Source organism: Gallus gallus, chromosome 12, assembly GCF_016699485.2.
Source record: "Gallus gallus isolate bGalGal1 chromosome 12, bGalGal1.mat.broiler.GRCg7b, whole genome shotgun sequence".
Classification (NCBI taxonomy): Eukaryota; Metazoa; Chordata; class Aves; order Galliformes; family Phasianidae; genus Gallus; species Gallus gallus.
The window spans coordinates 13553334-13574094 of NC_052543.1; the positions used below are offsets into that span (position 1 = coordinate 13553334).

Sequence of the window (20761 nt, forward strand, 5' to 3'; positions counted from 1 at the left end):
CTGTCACTTGATGAGAGCTTAAGCGGTACGTGCTCTGATCTGAGGACACCCGGTTCATCTGAGAAGCATGAGATCCATCCAGATATACCAGGGAGCTACACTCCCTGTTTCCCATCTCAGCCTGCCCGTGTCCCAGGACGGTTTAATGAGGGCTTGGAGTGAGCACAGATGTTGGATATTCATGGTGCCACATAGAAAAGGAAGCAAAAGCTCTATTCATGGTGAGGGGCTGTTGGTGGCCCTGGTTGACACGGCATGATGGAGATAAATTGGGCATATTTATGGGGAGGAAGTACAAAAGGCAGAGTTGTTCTCTGGGGATCTGCTGGTTTAAAATGCAGAGAATCAACCAGCATTTATTTGTAGGGTCAGGAGCCTGTTTGTGAGACTACTGATGCAGAAACAAAGCTCACCATTTGTTCACAATTAAAATTCAATTTGTAGACCATCATTAAAATACTCTTCTGCTCCCAAACCAACTGCTCCCAGAAGCAACGTGAAACCAGCATTCCATACATTAATTTGCACACCACTGTGGGTGCCTGCAAGGCCTATGGGCAAGGCTGTTTACTGGAGCTGCAAGCCAGCAGCAGTACCTGAGCTGGGTGGGCACCAAGTGCAGGTTTGTTCTGGAGGTCTCTGTAGGTTTAGTGCACCAGAACCCAGACATGTCTTATTTCCTTCCCTTTTTGTATAGGGACTTCCAGGCAAAACACACATAAAAATTAATGGGTAGCCTGGAGGTTGGGCAGTCCCACATACACCTGATCTATGTGCCTGACATTTCTAGGCATGCTGTGCTGCATGTAAGAGCTTCTTTTGGAAGTTGCTGTAGACAGCATGAATGGTGTCAGGGTACCTTTCCCTGCAGGGTGGAGGGCCTGGGTATGTATTTATCTGTTTCAAATAAAAATAATGCTGGACTTGACAAGCAGTCAGCGTGGACTATGCTACCATACGTTTCTTATGCCTTGTGTTTGCTGCAGGCAAGAAACAGATGGACAAAGCACCAAACCTTTGGTCAGAGGCAGTACCCAGGAGCTCTTCCTGCCAGCGTCACCAAAAGCCGTCCTGGAGGACATATCCCTGACTGACAACATCTCCACTGCCCTCTTCCCACAGAGCTCGGGGATGGCATTCCAGTTCCCCTCTCTGGAAGAATGGAGAGAACCTTTTCTCCTGCTCAGCACCAGCTGAGAGCTCCCAGGAAGCTACAGTGAATACACGGCTTTGATTTTCCTTGACCTCATTGTACCTAATCAGATAAGCCAACCTGCTGAAGAAATTCAGGTGAGTCTGGCAGGTAGGAAACAGGGCACTGGCAGTTATTTTGTAAGGGATTTGAAATGTTCTGGGTCTGTGCTGTGATCCCTGCAAGTGGGCCAGATTTCCTTCTTCTAAGAAAAGGAATAGAAAAACACTGCAAGGCTGCATTTCTGCTCTGATTTTAAGAGCAGATTAGGTAAGCATTTCTGGGGAGGGATAACAACCTAAGCAACATGGGCAGGTTCGGGAAGCGCATGTGGGACAGACTCCGACAAGGGACAGTTGTCACACAACAGTACAGATGGCACTTCTGATGTCTGCAGTGGCTTCTACATGCCAGTGCATCATCACTCACAGTGCAACCCACCCAACCACATGAGGAGACTACATATGCCAGCCCACGTGTTACAGGGCCTTTGAGTCTTTCCAGCCATACTGTTCATCAGATCAGAGCTGCTCCTCTTAACCCCTTCCCTGCTGGTCTCTCATGGAGCTCATCATCCAGCCAAAGATGTGCCTTCTCACACTGAGTTGCTGATATCTACAGGTGTTGCACACTGTCTGGGGAACACACTGTCTTTAGTACCTGTGAGATGTTCACATCCAATCCTTCCAGGTGGAAAGGACCGCTTGGGTGATGGAAAGGGTAATTTATCTCTTCCAAAAATAAGAAAAAACAGTGTTTGACACTTGAGGGCTTGTCCTTGTTTCTTTTTTAAAGAATGCTGTCCCTCTGAGTATGTCTCACTGATTGTTTTCTTGCTGTCTGAGGAATGGAATCCCACGCAATGATACATAACAGACACCAAAAACACCTGAAGTCTGCAGCAGAATTGATGTCCTCCAAGCCTGGAGCAGATATCAGCAGGACCTGCTGAGTGACTGCTGCATTCATGGGGGAAGGCTTGAGCCTGACAAATGTGTTTGAATACTCTGAGTACATCAGGGCATTGCTTGATAAGTATGTAATAGAGGACATCATCCATCATGATTTCAGGGAAGCGTTTGACAGCATGGCACAAAGGGAATATGATTTACAAAGTAAGACAAAAGCAGTGTAAGGAAACTATTGATATCACTTACAAATCAGATTGGCAGTTTGAGGGAGAGGGTAGGGATGGGATGTATCGTTGTAAAAGAAGGCTGGGGGAAAGCTGTATTTCAGTTAAAAACCCTCCAAGTAACCCAAATCTAATCACTGTGAGTACTTAGAATGAGAAGAGAACAAAAAATAAACACACAGAAACCACGCATGCTTACCTGAAATGAGACTGCATTCAACAAAGCAAGGGAGGAGGAGACAAAAGCAGCAGGAGCCATATCCACCTGCCACCAATAAAAGCCAGTCTGGTGCTGACTCAGCACAGCAAACTGCCCTGGGATCTCTGCAGCTGCTTCACATCAGGGCTGGGTGCTCTGACCCAGCTGGGAGCAGTCTGACCAGCAGCAATGAGCGGAGGGGTGAATGATGAGCAGATTGGGTGCACCAAGAGAGCAAAATATTTTACTGCTTATTTCCTCGTCTGCCTGGGCAGGAGGATTTTCGGAGCGGGTCCTGCACTTTCTGGGGGCTTGTGCAAAAGTTTTGCAAGTGGCCATCATGGCTACTGCTCTGTTAGCAAGTGACGCCCTCCCTGATGGGCTCAGAAAGGTCCCTCTGGGCTCTGTGTGGCAACACTCCTTGCCTCTGTGCAAGCTGCTACTTAGGCAGATAGCAAACGTCACCTGGCACCACCAGCACACAGCCCAAATCGGCAGAGGGAAAGCTGCAAAAAATGCTCATTTTCAGTCCTGCAAGGCTGGGGGGTGCAAAGCCTACAATTTGTGCTTGTTTTCTGTTTTTTTCCACTTCCTGATTATTGCCAAGTATTTCATATAGACACAGCAATTTAGTTAGATTGATGGCCCTTGTCTCCCTAGTGACAAATGCAATGCCTGCCAGACGTTTGGCTCTAAACTGTCTTCACAATCATTCTGCTTTTTCAAAAGTTTAAATGCCCACTAGAGAAAAACTTAGTTTGTCATTTAGAGCGGCCTCGGCCAAATTAGTTCACTCCTGAGCAACACCAAGGAGTGCAGCACTCCTAGAAGGAAGGGAGGTCTCCGTAAAGAATGGGTTTCAATTTACATCAAGTAGAAATGTTGAAGAGTTGAGGGCAGGAAGATGTTGAGATGTAGGAATGTACCCAACAGGCATGCTGTGAGTGTGCAGGGCACATGGCAAGGACACTGAGGGATGTGGCTGGTGGCCATGGTGGGGATGGGTTGATGGTTGGACTTGAAGACCTTAGTTGTCTTTTCCAACCTTAATGATTCCATGACAGTGAGACCAGGTGGTATTGGAGGTGCTGCTTTAGCATCACGCTCCTGTGAGGCTGCACATTTTCTCTGTGAGTTTGGCTCAACTGAAGCAATGAGTTGGGTTTGGCCGAGCCCCTAGGGAGCAAGAACATCTCTGCCTTAAATAAAAGTAACACTAGAAAGTTCCCTGAGAAGCAGGGGTGCTGGAAGTATTTATTACTTGGGAAAACAGTCCAACCCATCAACTTCCAATTCCTCTTATTTTTATACAACTTAAAAAAAAACAACAACAAAAAAAAACAACCAATAGCCATGCACATTCAGGAATAGACTTCAGGAATTAATCTCTTCTTAGCTGACACTTTAAATGTCAGCCCTGAGCCTGGAGTAAATTTTCGCAGGCAAGTTATAAAACTATGAAAACAGGATTTAATAACGGTAATGCTGACAAAGCCTCAGCCGCAGCAAACCCGATGGGTGCCTCTGTGTAAACCTACAGCCAACTGGGCTGAAATACAGAAGGGGTGGGAGCTGATTTACTGTTATTCCTAGGTGCACTTCTATATAATTTGGAGACCTTCCTTTTCAGACTGGTGGAAGTCTGGATCTAGAGGCAGATTAATGTTTCTAATTTCTCCACCTGTGTTGCTTTATTCAGCTCTCCATGGCGAACCAGCATGGTGGTTGTTGATGGGTTCTGCATACCTTTTTCTCTGTGCGGAGCATGCAGAGCGTGTTCCATTCTGTCCATCAAAATAAGTTCATTAAAGATGTGGAGGCTGAGCCTGCTATGCCTGTTAGCAGAGCTGAAATGAGAAATATCTGGCAGGAGTGGAGTCTGGAGCAAACAAGAATTGACTTAGACTGAGGCAGAAAGTAGGCTCTGATTTAGCGTTCACTTTGGCTGTATGTTTTACACATGGGCACATAGAAAGGGAAAACTCATTGATTTGCTTCAGAGCTAGTTTATGTCCTGATGGAACAAAGCGTGTAAGTGCCTCCTTAAGTCTATTCCTGTTCAACAAAGCGTTTAAGCAGCTGCCTATGTCCTGCTGATATGAATGTAACTTTAAGCATCTGCTTAGAGTGGAATGCTCTTTGTTGTACTGATGCTGATGCATGCTGCTGTATTCTGGACACAAGTGGCATCACAGACTGAGGATGCAGGGATGAAGGACAGCGTTGCCATTACCACGTCACTGCTGATGGGCCGCTCAGATGTTCTCCAGATACTACTCCAGGGGTGTATTTTCAGTGTTACCAGCACACATACGCAATGGATTTATTTTTAAATCTGTTGCAAATTCTCCTTCATGTAAATAGTTCTTCCTCATACAGACAGTAGGAAAAAAAACCCTAAAAATAATAGAACAAATCAGAGTTCTAATTCTGAGGATGAAATTTGTGTAATATTTTTGCTTGCTGTGTCTATCAACAAAGAGTTTACTTTTCCAGCTCAGATAGGGCATTCTGCGTTCCCTTTGAGGCACATCACAGAGGCACACCCCTTCCATCCCTTGGTTAGGAAATGCCCCCAGGACCCACAGCTCAGCAGGAACTGCAGCCCTCAGGGTCAGATCCACGCACTGACCTATGCAATATAAAACCCAGAATTGATAACCTTGTTGCTTTACCAGGTTTTGCAACAACTTAGGGAGGGGCCCCTATTTTTTCTTTCTCCCATGCAATTATCTCTGAGATTAAAATGCACTGTTGCTGCTATTTCCAGAGAGGAGCTGGGAGCTGAGCTGAGGTTTCCTTTTATTTCAAGTGTTTTTTCATGTTGATAGTGCAGAAGAGTCATCTGTGACAATTATTTTATTCTGTCAGTGAAGCTTCCTACATGGGATTTATTTTTACAGCCAGCATCCTTCAGAATATATATATATATTTTTTTTTTCTTCTTGCAACTCCATTTTCATTAGCAAAGCGGCTTCTGTGGGCTGTGCTCACACAGACGTTTCCATACACCCTGGAAAGCTGAGTTGCTTTGCCGACTCTGGGTATGAATTGCCATCTTCTGTGCATTTCAATGGGATTAGTTTAAATCCACATTAGTGTTGTGGGTTTCAATAGGTATTTTACCTTGGACGTCACCAATGTCTCTGTGGAAGTTTGGGTCATACACAACAATGAGTTTTTTTCTGAGGTGTGAGATCCAAACATTACTTGAACACAGAATGTCTTTATTGGATTTAACATCATTGGCACTTCACTTCTTTTTGGTCATTTTTCTTACTCACTTTTTTCCCCCCTTATTTTTAATATCTCATCAATGTTACAAACTGATGTGGTCAGAACCTCTACAGAAACGTAAATCTTTACATTTAGGGAAAGGAAAAGCTGTGTGATAGCAACTGCAAGCATTCAGCTGTCCAAAGGCTCATTAGTTTTCCTTTGTACTTCAAACTGGTCAACCTTGAGCCTTTCTATCACACAAGAAAGCTTTCCATGGGACATAGCATTACACAGCCATGCTGTCATCTATAGCACCGAGCCTCTAGTGTGGAATTTGCCATGTCTGCCATTATATTTCAGATAGCAAGCAAACAAAAACATGTATTTCCATAGAAACTGTAATATGCTGCCAAATACTGCCCTCAAGTATGCAAATATCCCTTCTAGTATAGCCAAGCGAGCCTGTTACTATATTCTAAAGAAGAAATTGGTGCCATATGCTGGTGTATGCCAATCACTGAATCACAGAATCATTGAGGATGGAACGACCAATAAGATCATCTAGTCCAACCATAGATCCATCAGTTAGGTATATTCCAGTACCTGTATCACACCTGTTGTTTTTACTTTTACATGGAGCTTGATGACCTCTGCACTGCATGCAAGACATGGTGAGCACAGCTCTAACAGAACCAGGGTCCAAGGAACTGAGGGACCTGGGCTGCTTGAAAGGAAAGATTTAAAATTGGCTGTCAATGCAGAGCTCCCAACACTCATAGGAAGAGAAATGAGGTGATGTCTGCCTTTGTTTTTGTCTCTGTTTTTCCCAGGCAGATCTCTAATTTTAGATGTTTGTCACACCTTTTTATTTTCCCTCAGAAAGCAAGTGCAATTGCCCTGTGCCCTGTTTAAAACCCTCAGGTGGAATTGGGACACTGCATGCATTCTTCATGCTCAGGACAAAGCTCAGGTTTGAAATGAGAATAACCAATAGATGAAACAAGTAAATGAAAACATTGTTTGCGTATACCTGACTCTTTTTGTTTGGCTTCAGATGAAAAGCTCTGATTCACTGTAAACAGTTTAAAGATTTTCCTTCGGTAGAAAATCGAGCCATATTTTAAAAGTAGAACAGCTATTCTTTCAAATGAAGCCTCAAATAATACTTTGAAAGTGTTGTGATAAAATGCTTTACATTTCCAAAAACTCTGTGTTTTTAAAACTAGACAAAATGCCATATATTTCAGCCATTTTATTCCCTTTCAGTTCTTTTCAGCTGGAAGTTTCACACCTGGGTATAGTTCTGTCCCTCTGAGGTGCCTGTTGTTGAGCAGAGATGTTGATCGTTATTTCAGTGAGTAAGATCATTATCCAAAAAACAGTCTCTGCATCTGGCAAAGGTGTTGAACTGCTAACAAAACCCAGAAGGAAGCATGGCTGTGGTTTCCATACTTCACTCCCAGTCAACGATCTCCCCATAGGCAAAGACCACAATCCAGTGGTCCCTGATGCTGCTGGTGGATGCTCTTCCGTTACAATTACAGTGAGATTTCCCAACAGTTACTCTGTCAAGTCAATTGAGAAGAGAATGAAGATAGAAATAAATTCCCTTTTCTATGTCGGAGACACTGCCTTTAAGAATTTAGGTAAGTTTTGGGCTAAGTTTATTTTCTCGACTTCTGTTTCTAAAGGATGTTGGGCTTAAAAAAAAAACTTGAATTTTTGAGTTTGTCTCAGTTCCAGAATCTCTCATTGGAAACAGCAGTAACTGTTGATGACGGTGAATGAGAATGGCAAGTGAAAGTACTCACCAACGCAACACTTTCAGACATGATGTTTCGAAGCACTGTTCACACTGCTGCATCACCACTGGGGAACGAAAGCTGAAGAATCACACCGTAATCCCCTTCTGATAGTGAAATATTGAAAAAAAGTAATGGGTCCCTTACAAGAAGGCTTAGGAAATGAATGGTCAGAGCCTAGACTGAGTGCCATCTCCTTACATGCCACTTTTTATGCTGTTCTGGATTTTATTAACTACTATAAAATTGACCTGCAGTGGCAGTTGAATATTTCAGTCCTGCAGATCCAGCAGTAGAGAGCTGGGCTTGCTTTCAGGTGTAAATACTGCTGTAAGAGCCTAAATCTAAGAATTTCACCTCACTATTGCTCTGCAGCACTCTAAAACTGACAAAATCAATGTGTATTCTAATAGACAGGAACAAATTGGGTCTTAAAGTGTAAATAGGGCTGTGTGGAATACAATAAAGTAAATTTAACTAGTGAAATGTATTAACTGTAGTGATTGCTCTGTATTCGGGGAGGATAATTTATGTCATGATTGTCAGTACTGCTGGAATTCCCACCCCAGATCTTGAAGGTCATCGGCTGAGCTGGGACCTGAGCCTTTCCAAAGGTAAAGAAAGTACTTTCAATTAGATTAAACCTCATTATTATTTTCCAAGTCGTCTCACCTCCGTCACAGAGCCAACGTCTGAGAACACGAAGCCTGTTGCTCGGTCCCTTGGGCCATCCCTGCTGGGGCTGCAGCTTCTGGAGCAGCGGAGCATCACTCACTGCTTCTTCCCCAGCAGATGTCAGAGAAGAAAGAGCCTGAGAAACATGGATCCCTTCCTCAAGGCTGTGCTTGCAAAAGAAGGCTGTGATTTGGTGGGAATAAATAACGCATTTCCAAAGGAGCATTTTCTGCCTTGGAAATGCTTGCCCGGCTTTGGATGAAGTTTTTGAAATCTGAAGAGAATCATTTTGGCTTACTCATTTCTCTATTGTGTCAAAATGCTTTGCTTCATAATAGCTTGAAGCTGTTTCACTTGGACTTTGATACAGGAGAATATTAGCTGTAATAACAGGATAAGTACTAGACTATAGCTGTTTTCCTTTTATTGAAACAAAAGTTAGTGCTGTATCAGAACTACACGATCCACTATGAGTGAAAAGAAACACTCCCACGTTCCCAAACCAAATAAAAACAAAAACCTTGGTTACAGGAAAATTCTGATGTATGTATGTATTTTTCATTTAGAGTGAAAGCAAACTTCAGGGTTTTCTTCAGAGCTGAAAACCTGACCAGCATCTCCAGTGACTGCCACACGGTGCAGGTTTGGCTGCTCAAGGCTTGCTGGATGGCGCCTTCAAACACAGAGCAGCTTGCCAAGCCCAGCACCAGGCTCCATCTGAAAGAGGTTTGGGAGGCCCTCACCCAGAATTCAATCTGGTTAGTGATTTTCATGAATTCATCATATTCTGTATTCCCTCTCCTTTTCTGTACAACTGACATAAAACCCAAACAGAAAAGTAGACTGGTAGAGAAGAGCCTTACTGCATTAAGGAAGAAAAGTTTTGTTAATCATACCATTAAACACATACAGAGGGAGGAACTGTGCTCCATAAAACAACCAAAGAAAATCAGACCAAAGAAAATCAGACCATTAGTCAATGAGCCCTAAGAGGAATAGGCAGGTCTGCTCCCCCTGCAAATGCTGCTGGGAATGGTCCCTGAGGCTTCCAAAAAGATGCACTCACTGTTTGTGGGCAGTATGGCCTCAGCTCTTGTTGATCTTCAAAACATTATTTTGATACAAATAAATTAACCAGACAATACGTCTAGAATCTTCTCAGTAATTTCTTTGTAGTTAAGACCTGATGGAATTTCTGTATTTAAATCATATCTACCATATGAGTAATGCTTTTCTTTGTTGTTGTTCTAGAATTGTCTTCTAGCATTAATTCTTCACAAAATAAAGACAACTGAAGAACTTGTAATGAATAAATCTGACTGCACTTTAGGCACAGCCATTAGAGTAATTGAAATCCACAGTGACCAATGTCTTTCAGTTGAGTTCGATCACAGGTATATCCATCGAAGCTGTTTCCATTGCCAGCTCTGTGATACCATCCTGGCAACCAGTCCATCTGGGTTTCAATGATTTCCCCTTCTGCATATTCTGCTGTTCAGCCTGACTGTATTATATTATTGTTTAGATGTATTTTCTTTCACTCAGGGTCATATTCTTGTTTGTAGTGGTTTTCCTACAGAGGAGACCGCATGGGAGCTTGACCTGACCCAGAGAGGCAAAGAATAACAGCAGACTTATTTTTATCCAGCTGTAAAAATAGTGTGGATATGCTCTACCAATTATGTCCTTGTTTAGACTGTTGTGTCCCACCACTAGCATTGCCAGGCAAGGCAAAATCTGACCCAGGGAAATGCTTTGACACCTGAATTCACAAACCAGAGTGGGATGTACACAACCAATGGTCTGGGACTCCTCTTATTCATTTTAAAGCTGCTTAAAGCTGATGAACAACTGCTTATTTTCCTGGTGTTTTTTTCCTGTTAAAACGTTAACTAAAAGCTATTTTTTTAATCATGTTTTGTGCTCCCTTGGTGTCTGGGTGCTCCCTTGCCTGTCACACAAGATGTGCCATGCTCCAGCGTCCTTGGGCAGCAGGACCAAGGTCCTGGCTCAGTACAGATCTCACATTGTGCCATTTTTTGAATGATTTTGAGTGGAAGCTGAAGAACCCAGGCAGATTTTGTTATCTGCAGATCCTTGGTACCATCAAGAAAAGAAAACCTGCACTGTGGGGTGGCTGCTACAGATAAGTGAAGGATCTTGGCAAAACTGAGATGCTTTAATAACAGATGGTGGAGAACAGGCATCTCCTTCTATCCTTCTCCAGTGTGGAGCGCCCCTCCACGTGCCACCCTGTGCTGTCTTCCTAGATCTGTCATTGCACAGCCCTGCACTGTTCCCCTCCCTGGGACATGTCTGGGGCTCTCTGCAGGGCTCCAAGGGACACAAGAGTGAACCGTTTCATACTCCATAGACTGAGATATTAAACAAATTAGAACCTACATTTGTAAATACTGTTCTTGCCCTAGTGTATCACCATGCCCATCACACTCACAGATGAGCAATAGTTGGAGACAGAAGCCCTCCTGTGCCAGGACACCTCCAGAACCTTCACTTCTGCTCCGCACAAGTTCCCTGAGATCCCATGCCTTTATCAATATATTTGGGCTTCAGGTGGCCAAGTGACCCTGGGAGGAAGCAGGAACTGAGCTCCCTAGAACTGATACTGTTCTGCATCCAAGCTGAGTGACTTGAATAGCTGCTATACCCTGTTCTACCAGAACTAAATTTGGGTCCAGGTGTTTGTGAAATCCAAGGGTTTTTTCACAGCAGTGACTGAAGGAGAATTTCTCCATCATTTTTCATCTTCACGTCTTAAGCCTTCAAGGGAAACATGCCAGCCTCGAGCTGGAAAGGACTTAATAATGCCCTAGCTGGTGAGAAATAGCACATATATTGCTGTGAAAGGTAATGCAGCCTTTCTGAACATTGGCACTCAGGAATATGATGGAGGTGATCCTCCACAGCTCTTAGATGCTGCAGGCAGTAAGCAAAAGCTGGGCCATGAGAGCTGTGAAATTCCACTTCCAGAGGAATCTAAGAAAAGCAGGTTTAAAAATAAGCAATCAAGCTAGTTTCATTTGTTAATGACTCAGTGATTCACCCAAGATAAAGCATTTCAGATTGGAAGGGTTCTACTCCTGGGAGTAGCTTTCTTTGGAATCAATTGTTTTGAATGAAAATAAGAGTGCAGCTGAAACCAGTACTGATGAGACTGTATCACCAGTGCCTAACTGCTTACTTCATCTTACTTGGCCCTTTTTCTCCTCCTCCTCCTCAACCGTAGACCTCCTCAGTCACTATCAGCTCCCAGTCAATGTAAATAGACCTTTGGCTCTTGGCTGACCGTCTTAAGTGCTGTCTATCTCCACCACTGTACTGCCTGATTTAGCTTCAAAATAAAACTGGACCCAGCAGAGGAAAATGAGAATTCAAGCTCAGTTAAGGTCGGCTTAATTTCTACCTTTCTTTGTTCTCCTTGCAGTGCTCAACCCACACAGCCCTACATTGACAGGATTTCAGAGCTGAAAAAAGAACTCATGTTGGCTTTTCTTCCAGCTATTGGTGATGATGCCAAGCAAGATATTACCTCTCCCTTAAGGTCTTGCTCTGTTCATGTCCTTCGACCACTGGGGTTAAAATAGAGGAGTTAAAACAACCTTGGCTATTGTGATAAGCAGCTAAAGGAGCAAATGATGATGCTGATGCCCCTCGATTAGATCTAGTGTACCAAAACCCAGAAAGTCAGCAGCCTCTAGGGCTGATCTTTTTGACAAATGTTGCAGTCTCACTCCATTTCATATTTTCTTTTTAAACCATCTCCCAAATATCTGCCCACAGGGATCTCACCCTGTGATAATGGAGGAAATGCAGAGTTTTGCAGAGGAACGGTGATGCACTAAATAACCCCTGCCAATAGCAGGCTACTTCAGTGCCAGCTCCAGATGGGTTTTTTAATCAAGTAGAGCAATATTGATGGCCTCTGCTTGAGCTCTATTACTAATTGCTTTCCAACACGAACTCAGCTAAAGGTATGATAAATCCAAATTTCCACCAAACGTAAGGCTGAGATGAAGATGTATTTTGTCCACGTATAGGTAGAAGGCAGCAAACAGGGAATCTTTATACTTAAGACTTTCTTTCGAAGATGTTTTCACTGACTTCTCTGGATCTTAAAATGCATAATTTAACATCTTATGCTTTACCTCATTTAAAAGAAGCTGCCAAGTCCTCACCTCCTTACCCACCACTTTAAGGCAGTCTTGAACACTTACAAAGGAGCTGTATTAAGTATTCAGTGTTCTCTGCTCATCTCCATTATGTTTACTAAGCAGTTAGCATTATCAAGTTGCTGCTGTTTCTCATACTACAATATGAGCTATACAAGTTCTCAGATCTGTAACACTCATCTACAGATACATTTAATGGATTTCAGCTTCAGGAATTTGTGTTTGAATTGGTAGTTAAGAGGGATTATTAGCATAAATGTGAACATAGCTCTAAAGTAGTGAAGTATGTTCTAACATTATAGAAGACTTGTAAGCTGCCAGAAGACCTTTTCCAACTTACCTGCTCTTCCTAATAGGAAATATGCATTAAACATCGACCTGCTGATGCAAAGGAGGAGACCTTTTAGCTCATGTTTTTACTGACTAAGTTATCTCTGCTGTGCTCTCTGTGTGTGCTGAAGATGATGCTGTTTTCAGTTGCACGCTTTCTTCTCTGTTCTTGAGGCTTATCATTAATTCACTCTGTCCTTGGAGAATTTCTGGGCTTGTGCTGTGCTCCAAGTTTGGATGAACAAAACTAGAACTTTTTTTACACCCAGTTATGTCTATTTTTGATTATTTCCACCCAGGGACCTTTTCATGGCCTCTCTCTATTGCCCTCAACATTTCAGCATTCCCAGGAATGATGAAATCATCAGTTGTACTCCCCTGCATGATTTCAAAACAAAACCTGCTGAAGAACTGAAGGGCCCCCACGCCACAGAGTTTGTCATTTTGGGGCTGGGTTTGTTATCCTTGCTGCCAATGGGGAGCTAAGCAAGATGCAAAGTGCTAATGCACAATGCTGATTTGTGACAGATCCTACCCTTCTCGTGTTGAGAAAACCTCATTCTGTAGCCTCTTTCCTGGATAGATTGCACAGGAGGAAGAGCTCACATTGGTGGCCATACAAAGGAGGGGACACCACACATTGGGCTTGAACTTGGTCTGAGCATCCTCCCTTACAAACCTCCTTGTGCTCAGGGCATTGACAGTGATCTGCCCAGCCACCCTGGGGCCAGGCTGCTTAACTGTGTTAGGGAACAGTAATTTCCTGTAGAGACAGCCAACAACCTTCCTCATTTCAAATTTTCTGTTTAATTTCATTCTGTGTTTAGATGAATGCTGTTTTCTCTGTGCTTGCCTCAGAGCTTTGGCTTTTTGGTGCTCCAAATTGTGGTTTGGCGAGCATGCAACCCAGCTCTCCTTGGTTAAACAGACAGCTGCTGCTTTCTGCTGAGCACAGAGGAGGGCTTGGGTTTATACAGCTTGCCTTCAGTCTCTGATGATTTCCCCATCAAGAAAGATCTCAGTGTCAACCTATCTTTGAAAATATACTTGGAGATGTTCAGCTACAATAGAAGCAGTAACACGCGGACACCAGGTGTTTTCAATAAGTCCTACAAGGTGCTGTAATTTTCGTTATGTAGAAACCACTCAAATGGCACTTCAAGGATGAGAATGCGGTGCTAACATGGCTTTCCATGAGGGCCAATTTATTAATATCACTGAAAGCCTCAGAGGTCAGCCTTCCAATGCTCTTAGTGCTCCACAGCACAGCTGAAAATACTGGGTCTCCTGCAGGTATTTTCCATTTTAAGTTACTGGCAGAGAAAAGTGGGGAAAAAATGGAATGCACAAATAATGGAAGGGCTATGCGGTACCAAGCCATTAGCTTCAGCTCTGTGAACAGAGAAATAAACTTTCCAGCAGACATTTATAAACATTTCTTTGTGTTTTAGGACCATCAGGTTTATGTGGAATGAGTCATGGTGCCACATTCTGTTTCTGAGAACAGTGACACATCCGGCTTAATTCTTTCCGAAGTTGCAGCACAAGACCTGCCTCAAGAAACCCAATCCATCTCCTGAGACAGGTTTTAACATATGCATGGGCCAAGTTCCCAGACGCTTGGGCAGGGCTTCCTCACACATCTCCCCTCCCAGTCTGCCCACTTTGTTGATCTCTTGCTAAACTTAATGAAACGAAGACTGGTTAAATCATCTCCAGATTTCTGCAACCGATAATGAAAAGTGAAAACTACATTAAAGAGCTTTCCGACAAAAATAAGGATGGCCTCGTCATTGCTGCAAGACTGTGTTCGGATAGTCAAAGAGCAGCCTTGATTTTCATTCTAAAACTGCTTTAATTCTATAATTCTACATAATTTTTCACCGCAGTTTGCTCCATCCAAATATATTTTCAAACTGGTTTCTTTTCAGAGAAAATGAAATAACTCTGAATTGATTTCTGCTTTCAGTTTGACAAGCCAAAAATGTTTTCTCTTGGATGAAAACTTGAAAAATACCATGAGATGGAAAACAACTTCTTAGCTGTCCAAAATGGGAATCACACTCCCCATCGATTTCCTTCCCCGTAAAAGCTGGGTGAGTCAGACCGAGGTCAACCTCCCACAGAAAAGGACCAGGAGAAGATTAGAAGAATTAGAAAAGATTTGAATCGACCAAATAAAAGGTAGGAAAATCTCCAGCATTTCTGTATTTGAGGCCAATGCTGGCTATTCCCAGAAGCACGTAAAGACATGGTAAGCATTTTTTATTAGTAAGAATCATAGCCTCATAGAATCATTGAGATCAGAAAAGACCACTAAGAGGAGGAGTCAATAGGGTCTCTGCTGAGCAAATGGAAGAGGATGGGTCTGGCCTTCCCATCGCGGTTCATTCAGGACAGAGCTCCTCAGAGCCTCATGTACCCACAGAGCTGGGAGAAGCTGCAGATGTTGTGCTGAGCCCCTGACAGCGGGGTTTTCTCTCCCACATGCCAAGCAGTGAATCACAAAGCCTATTGTTTCTTACCTGAGGTTCACCTCCAGGGAATTCAGGTGAAATGCTGGCGCACATGAATGCCGGCTCACTGCAGTGGGAGTATGTCAGTGCCTTTGCTGCAGCTGGGAAGGATGAGCTCCCCCAGTTTAAATCTTTGTTAAGATAAGCCCATGCCCTGGGGGAGGATATACAGAAAATACACACAACCCAGGTTCCTTCCTTTGCATCTACAGCCTCCTTGGAGGCTAATAGATAACCTGTTGCTTAAAACTAGAGTGCCCAACCAGCACCAAGCTCAGAGGATCTGCTCCTCTCACTTTTTCCCTTCACGTACTCCCCTGCAAGGCTCAGCTCCTACAGCTGTTTAAAATGTGCCAATTTGATGTCTATTCATATGAGTCACTAAATTACACATAGAATCCCATTCTGTTTGACATTCCATCCAGTCTCTAGGCCAAAACATATGGCAGCATATCGAATGCCTTAGCATGGTCCAAAAACTGAGCAGCAAGGGGACTTTTGGCTGCTCAGGGAATTACTCAGATCTAACTGCAGCAGCGGCATGGCAGTAAAATACAGCAGTTGCTTCCCTCTGGAAACTTCTTTTCAAAAGAGGATGGAGGCTGGCCAGAGCTGACATTCATCTCAGAGACGGTCAAGGAAGTTGTTCCATACAAAAGGGACTTGGTTTAATGTAGAGCTAAGCAAGAGAGCTGGGAAAGAAAAAGCAGCAAAAGCATAACACTTGATTTTTTCACCTGATCAGGACTTGGCCATGTTCTCAAATATTTTGGACTGGGTGAGAGCTTGGAGGTGGTCTTCTGGGCTTTCAGAAGTTCTTGTTTGTTTCATTCTGTCAAATGACCCAGAAGAGCCCCTCATGACTGAAATGCAAGGAATGGTCTCGGTGCCAGTAAAGACTGAGGAGATGCTGTTATCCTTCCCCTGGCTGCTCATACATGAGAGTTTCTCCTGGCTGAGTGTTAGACAGCCATTATCTCCTCGTCTCTTAATGGCCTCATTTTTCCAACAGAATTTAGTAATAGATATTAAATAAAAGCAGGTGGAAAATAAGTATCAAACCGTTTTTTTTCTGCATTGTCTCCATTTTTAACAGAATTGCCTCAAAGTACTGCAATGAGCACCTGCCTCTCACCACCACTGTGAAGATTACCTAAGGTTGGAGCAGTGCCTTGAAGACAAATGTATGTAGGAAGGCTAACTATCATTACCGTGTTGCTAATCAGGTTATTTTAAACTTAAAGTAGGTCACTGGAGGAGTTTCCAAAAAAAAAAAAAAAAAAAAAAAAGCCTGCAAAACACAGTGTTTTAAACAACCTTAGCCGAGAACAAAAGACTAACAGACTCAAATGAAAGAAATAGACCAAAAATTAAGCGGTGCCTTTTAATGAGCAATGGTGCAGCAGCTACCAGGTGTGTCCCTGGCTGGATGTGAGCAGAGCCTGGGGCAGCCAGGGAGGCACTGTGCCACGTGCAGAGATAATAAAGGCTCTGAGTGCAGTCTGATGGGAAAGGGCTCCCTGGGACCTGGCAAAAGGCAGAGTGCAGTTTGGTGGCTATAACCAACCCACCCCGAGCTCTTGTGCCATCAGGCTGCTTGCTTTTTTCCAGAAAATAATGGTTATTACTGCAGCATCTCTCTTCTGGAGAGCACAAAAAATGTCCTTATTGGAGCCAGTGCAGCACTCCCAGCCATGGCATCAGCCCAAAAACTTGCAGAAAGGAGTGCACAGGAGAGGTTTCATAGAATCATAGCATGGCTTGGAAGGGACCCCAAGGGTCATTAGATTCCAACCCCCCTCCCCTGCCACAGGCAAGGCCACCAACCACCAAATCTGGTACTAGACCAGGCTGCCCAGGGCCCCATCCAGCCTGGCCTTGAACACCTCCAAGGGATGGAACACCCACAGCCTCTCTGGGCAGCCTGTTCCAGCACATCACTGCTCTCTCTGTCAAGAACTCCCCCTGACATCCAATCTAAACTTTCCCTCCTTGAGCTTAAAACCATTTCCCCTTGTCCTATCACTGTCTATACTTGTAAAAGATTTGTCTGACCCTGGGAAATGGCTCTGAAAGGACATAATGGCTGGAAGCTGCACATGGGACTGCTGTTCAGTAGCCATGGATGAAGTTATACAGGAGCAGCCCATCCCATATGAAGCCATCTATACTTCTGGCTCCATTGGTATTTCCCATGGTGAGGCCTCAGTGCGAGGATGGCAGCGCAGGAAGGGAGGAAGGGAGGAAGGGAGGAAGGGAGGAAGGGAGGAAGGGAGGAAGGGAGGAAGGAAGGAAGGAAGGAAGGAAGGAAGGAAGGAAGGAAGGAAGGAAGGAAGGAAGGAAGGAAGGAAGGAAGGAAGGAAGGAAGGAAGGAAGGAAGGAAGGAAGGAAGGAAGGACTGCTTGAGTTGGCTGTAGGCACTGTGCCCGGTGATTTCCATGGAATTCCCTTCAGCCTCAGTAAAAGTGGGGAATCGGTGACTCTCTCCTTATGAAATACCTGAAGTGAAGCACACAGATGTTGCTAACAGCTTGTTAAGTTTAAATCTAATTAAAAGCAAACATCTAATGTGTGAGCGCTGGTGTAACTTTTCTGCAAGTAGGAAAAGTTGATATGTGGAGTTTAGAAGGCTTCCATCCGTGATTCACTTTGGCTTTCTAACACTCCAGTGCTTCTGATACTTGTCTGTAAGTGCACCTACCTGTAGATAAATTCAGCTGAAATATTAGACTGCACCTGAGCCAGCTGATCTCTTTCCCGGCAGTGAGATGCTCCATTTCTGCAGCACAGCATTCCTGGCCAGTGCAATAATCACCATATTTCACAAGTTCAGCTGAAATGGCCTTCTGGGGCTCTTTGGTATCTACTCTTATTTTTATTCACATCTGTTCAGTGTCCCCCATTTTATCTCATAAGAGCCCCAGCACTTGTATTAGTTCCTCTGCATTCTTATTTACAGCTATGCATGCAATGAAGACCTCAGACTACTTAGCCCTTTAAACATTTTTTAACCATACATTCCTATATCCATGAATTGTTCACAGATTAAAATATTGTGGCAGGTTGGGAGCTCCTTGTTTCATAATCAGCATGAAGGAGCAAGGCTTGCAAAAACCATGTAAAAACAGAAGGAATCTGACTTCTAATTCATTCATCCATCCTGGATGATATATTCAGCCTCAATTTGTTTTTATACAATATAATTTTTAATCTAATGGTCATTTTAAGAAAAAACCCACCTCTGATTGGTGGCAGTCTGTGTTATAAAGGGAGCATTAGGGAACACCGCAGCAGATAGGCCCTGAATTAGAAGAAGCCGCTAAAAAATGTACAGCTTTAATTATTATCTCATAATGCCAAGTGAGAAAAGAAAATGCTGCCATTGTGACACCAGCACATCTGCACCCTATTATCATCATTCTTAATTGCGATGGCACACGGTGATGAGGTGTAAGAAGCAGAAGGGTGGAGGAGGGGGTCTGGATATGTACCTGATGTACACCTGGAGCCTTTCACATTTGCGTTTGAGAGGCCTCTGCACACTCAGATGGACATATTCCCAATTAGCTCAACTTCTGCTGGAGTTGGCAGAGCTGGGACAGGAGAAAATATTATCTTTAATGTCAGGGTCTTAAAATATAACCTTTTCAGAGCACAGTCAGACTCTGACCACATCTGAGGCCTCTAAACGATACTTTAAAGGAGATAAATAATATAATAATAGATAATAATAAATGTCAAGTTTGTCATAACTTGGAAATGCAATTTACCTTCTCAGCCGGAGGGAATATAAGCTTCTGTGTTGTTCTTTGCCATTAACGTTCTGCCTGTTAATATGCTGGGTTTCTATAATTATCAGCCCTCCGCTCACTATATTGGTGGTTGATTGAATGTTTGGAGATACACACTTGCACCTCAGCCCACATCTTGGCCCTTGATTTATCAGATCCGAGCAGCCGAGGCTCTGCCTATTTAATAAAGATGGAGCGACTCGAGGGAGCTCTGGGCATTGCTGCTGTTTGCAACAGAAGAAATGAATTACTGCAGCTTTGATCCGCGAGGTTACCCCTGTCCGCAGCACAGCCATTAATTACAGCTAATGATGGGGCGCTGCAGACAGATTTTAAGAAACTTCTTAATAAAGTTTGGGAGACAAATGCTTGTAATTGTGTGATCTGTGCAGAGTGCTGGGCGGCTCTGTGAAGCGCTGCGTGCACTCCGTGGCGCCGCCACGAGACCCACAGGGTGCTGATGGCACTGTGGGGGCAATGCAATGGATAGGGGAGGGGATGGGCTTTGTCTGCAGCACAGCCCATGCAGCTGTGCTCTTATCTTTTGCAGCGCTGAGAAATACAGCCAGGGCAAAGACCTCAATTATCGTGAGAGCTCATAAGATAATTAACCGTGCAGATAAAACCAGCGAACAAATTGATCCAAAGCAAAAAGACAGAGGGGAGACGTCAGCTGTTGATTAGGAGAATATAGCCTGCTGTCTGCAGGCCCGCAGCAGTGCAGCTGCAGTGCTTTTGAAGCATGGCAAACACAGACAGAAAGCCACCGGAGCAACATGACGGTGGTTCAGATGTTAACTGCAGCTTTAATGGCCCTGTGAGAAGGAGAACTTAAAACAGGAGATCAGATCCTTTAAATGTGAGGGTCTATAACCTATAAAGGGAAAAGTAAAGGCACTTCTGGAAGCTGCGAGCCTTCATAATGCAAAAGCAAAGTACCAAATGGAAAAGACTTAGCAGGTGGGTCACGTCTTCAGGGGGCAGAGCTCTGCTTCACAATTTGTAGAAGTGATTTGAAAATGTCTGTACTCAAGGGTTTGCTCCAGCAAAATAAGCAGATCTGCTGATGCAATCTCTCCAGAAGACGTCAGCTCTTTGATAAAAGAGTTTGCAAACTGTACATCTAAATGGCAATCAGGGCCAACTTTGATTCACAATACTAAGTGTGACAACAAAGAGGTTCTCGTTGGAATCCAGCATGCTGCCAAAGCATCTCTTGCTCACAAGTGCAATTTAGAGGATTAAAGAGGGTGAAGTTTGCACCTTCCAAGGCAGAGCTAATGTTCTGTTTCTCCTGAAATGCAGAGGATGCATAGTTCTCCACCAGCTGGGGTGTGCCAGGGACCTGGTACATCTATTGGGCAAGAAGGCAGGGCTGCTGCACAGCCTGGTCCTCTGCCTGCCCACGTTCACATCCTTCTCCTGATGCTTTCCTCCCCTGGATGAAATATGAATTGGATTGGAGAGAATCTGGATTACATTCAAAACACAGCTCTGGAATGAGATTCCCATTCTTCAGTGATCATCATCATGAAGCCCCATCCAAAGATTATTGCTTGTAGGAACAGTGCATACATGGATTTCAGCAGCCTGCAGTCTGGGAGCATGCTGCTGGAAAGCGTCTGCTGCACCTCCCTGGTCCTCTCCCATCTCTGAGACAATTCCCAGTGCAGCTGGCTGGTCTGAGTATGCAGCATTGGCCAGCAGCCCTC

General features: G+C 43.9%; 1 long non-coding RNA gene across 1 annotated transcript; it reads left to right on the plus strand.

Moving 5' to 3' along the window:
* Window positions 1-1115: 1115 nt before the first annotated feature.
* Window positions 1116-9084, plus strand: LOC112533365. The gene is made up of 3 exons (XR_003077452.3): window positions 1116-1290; window positions 7012-7391; window positions 7483-9084. It is a non-coding gene; the product is annotated as an uncharacterized LOC112533365 (long non-coding RNA).
* The last annotated feature ends 11677 nt before the right edge of the window (window positions 9085-20761 follow it).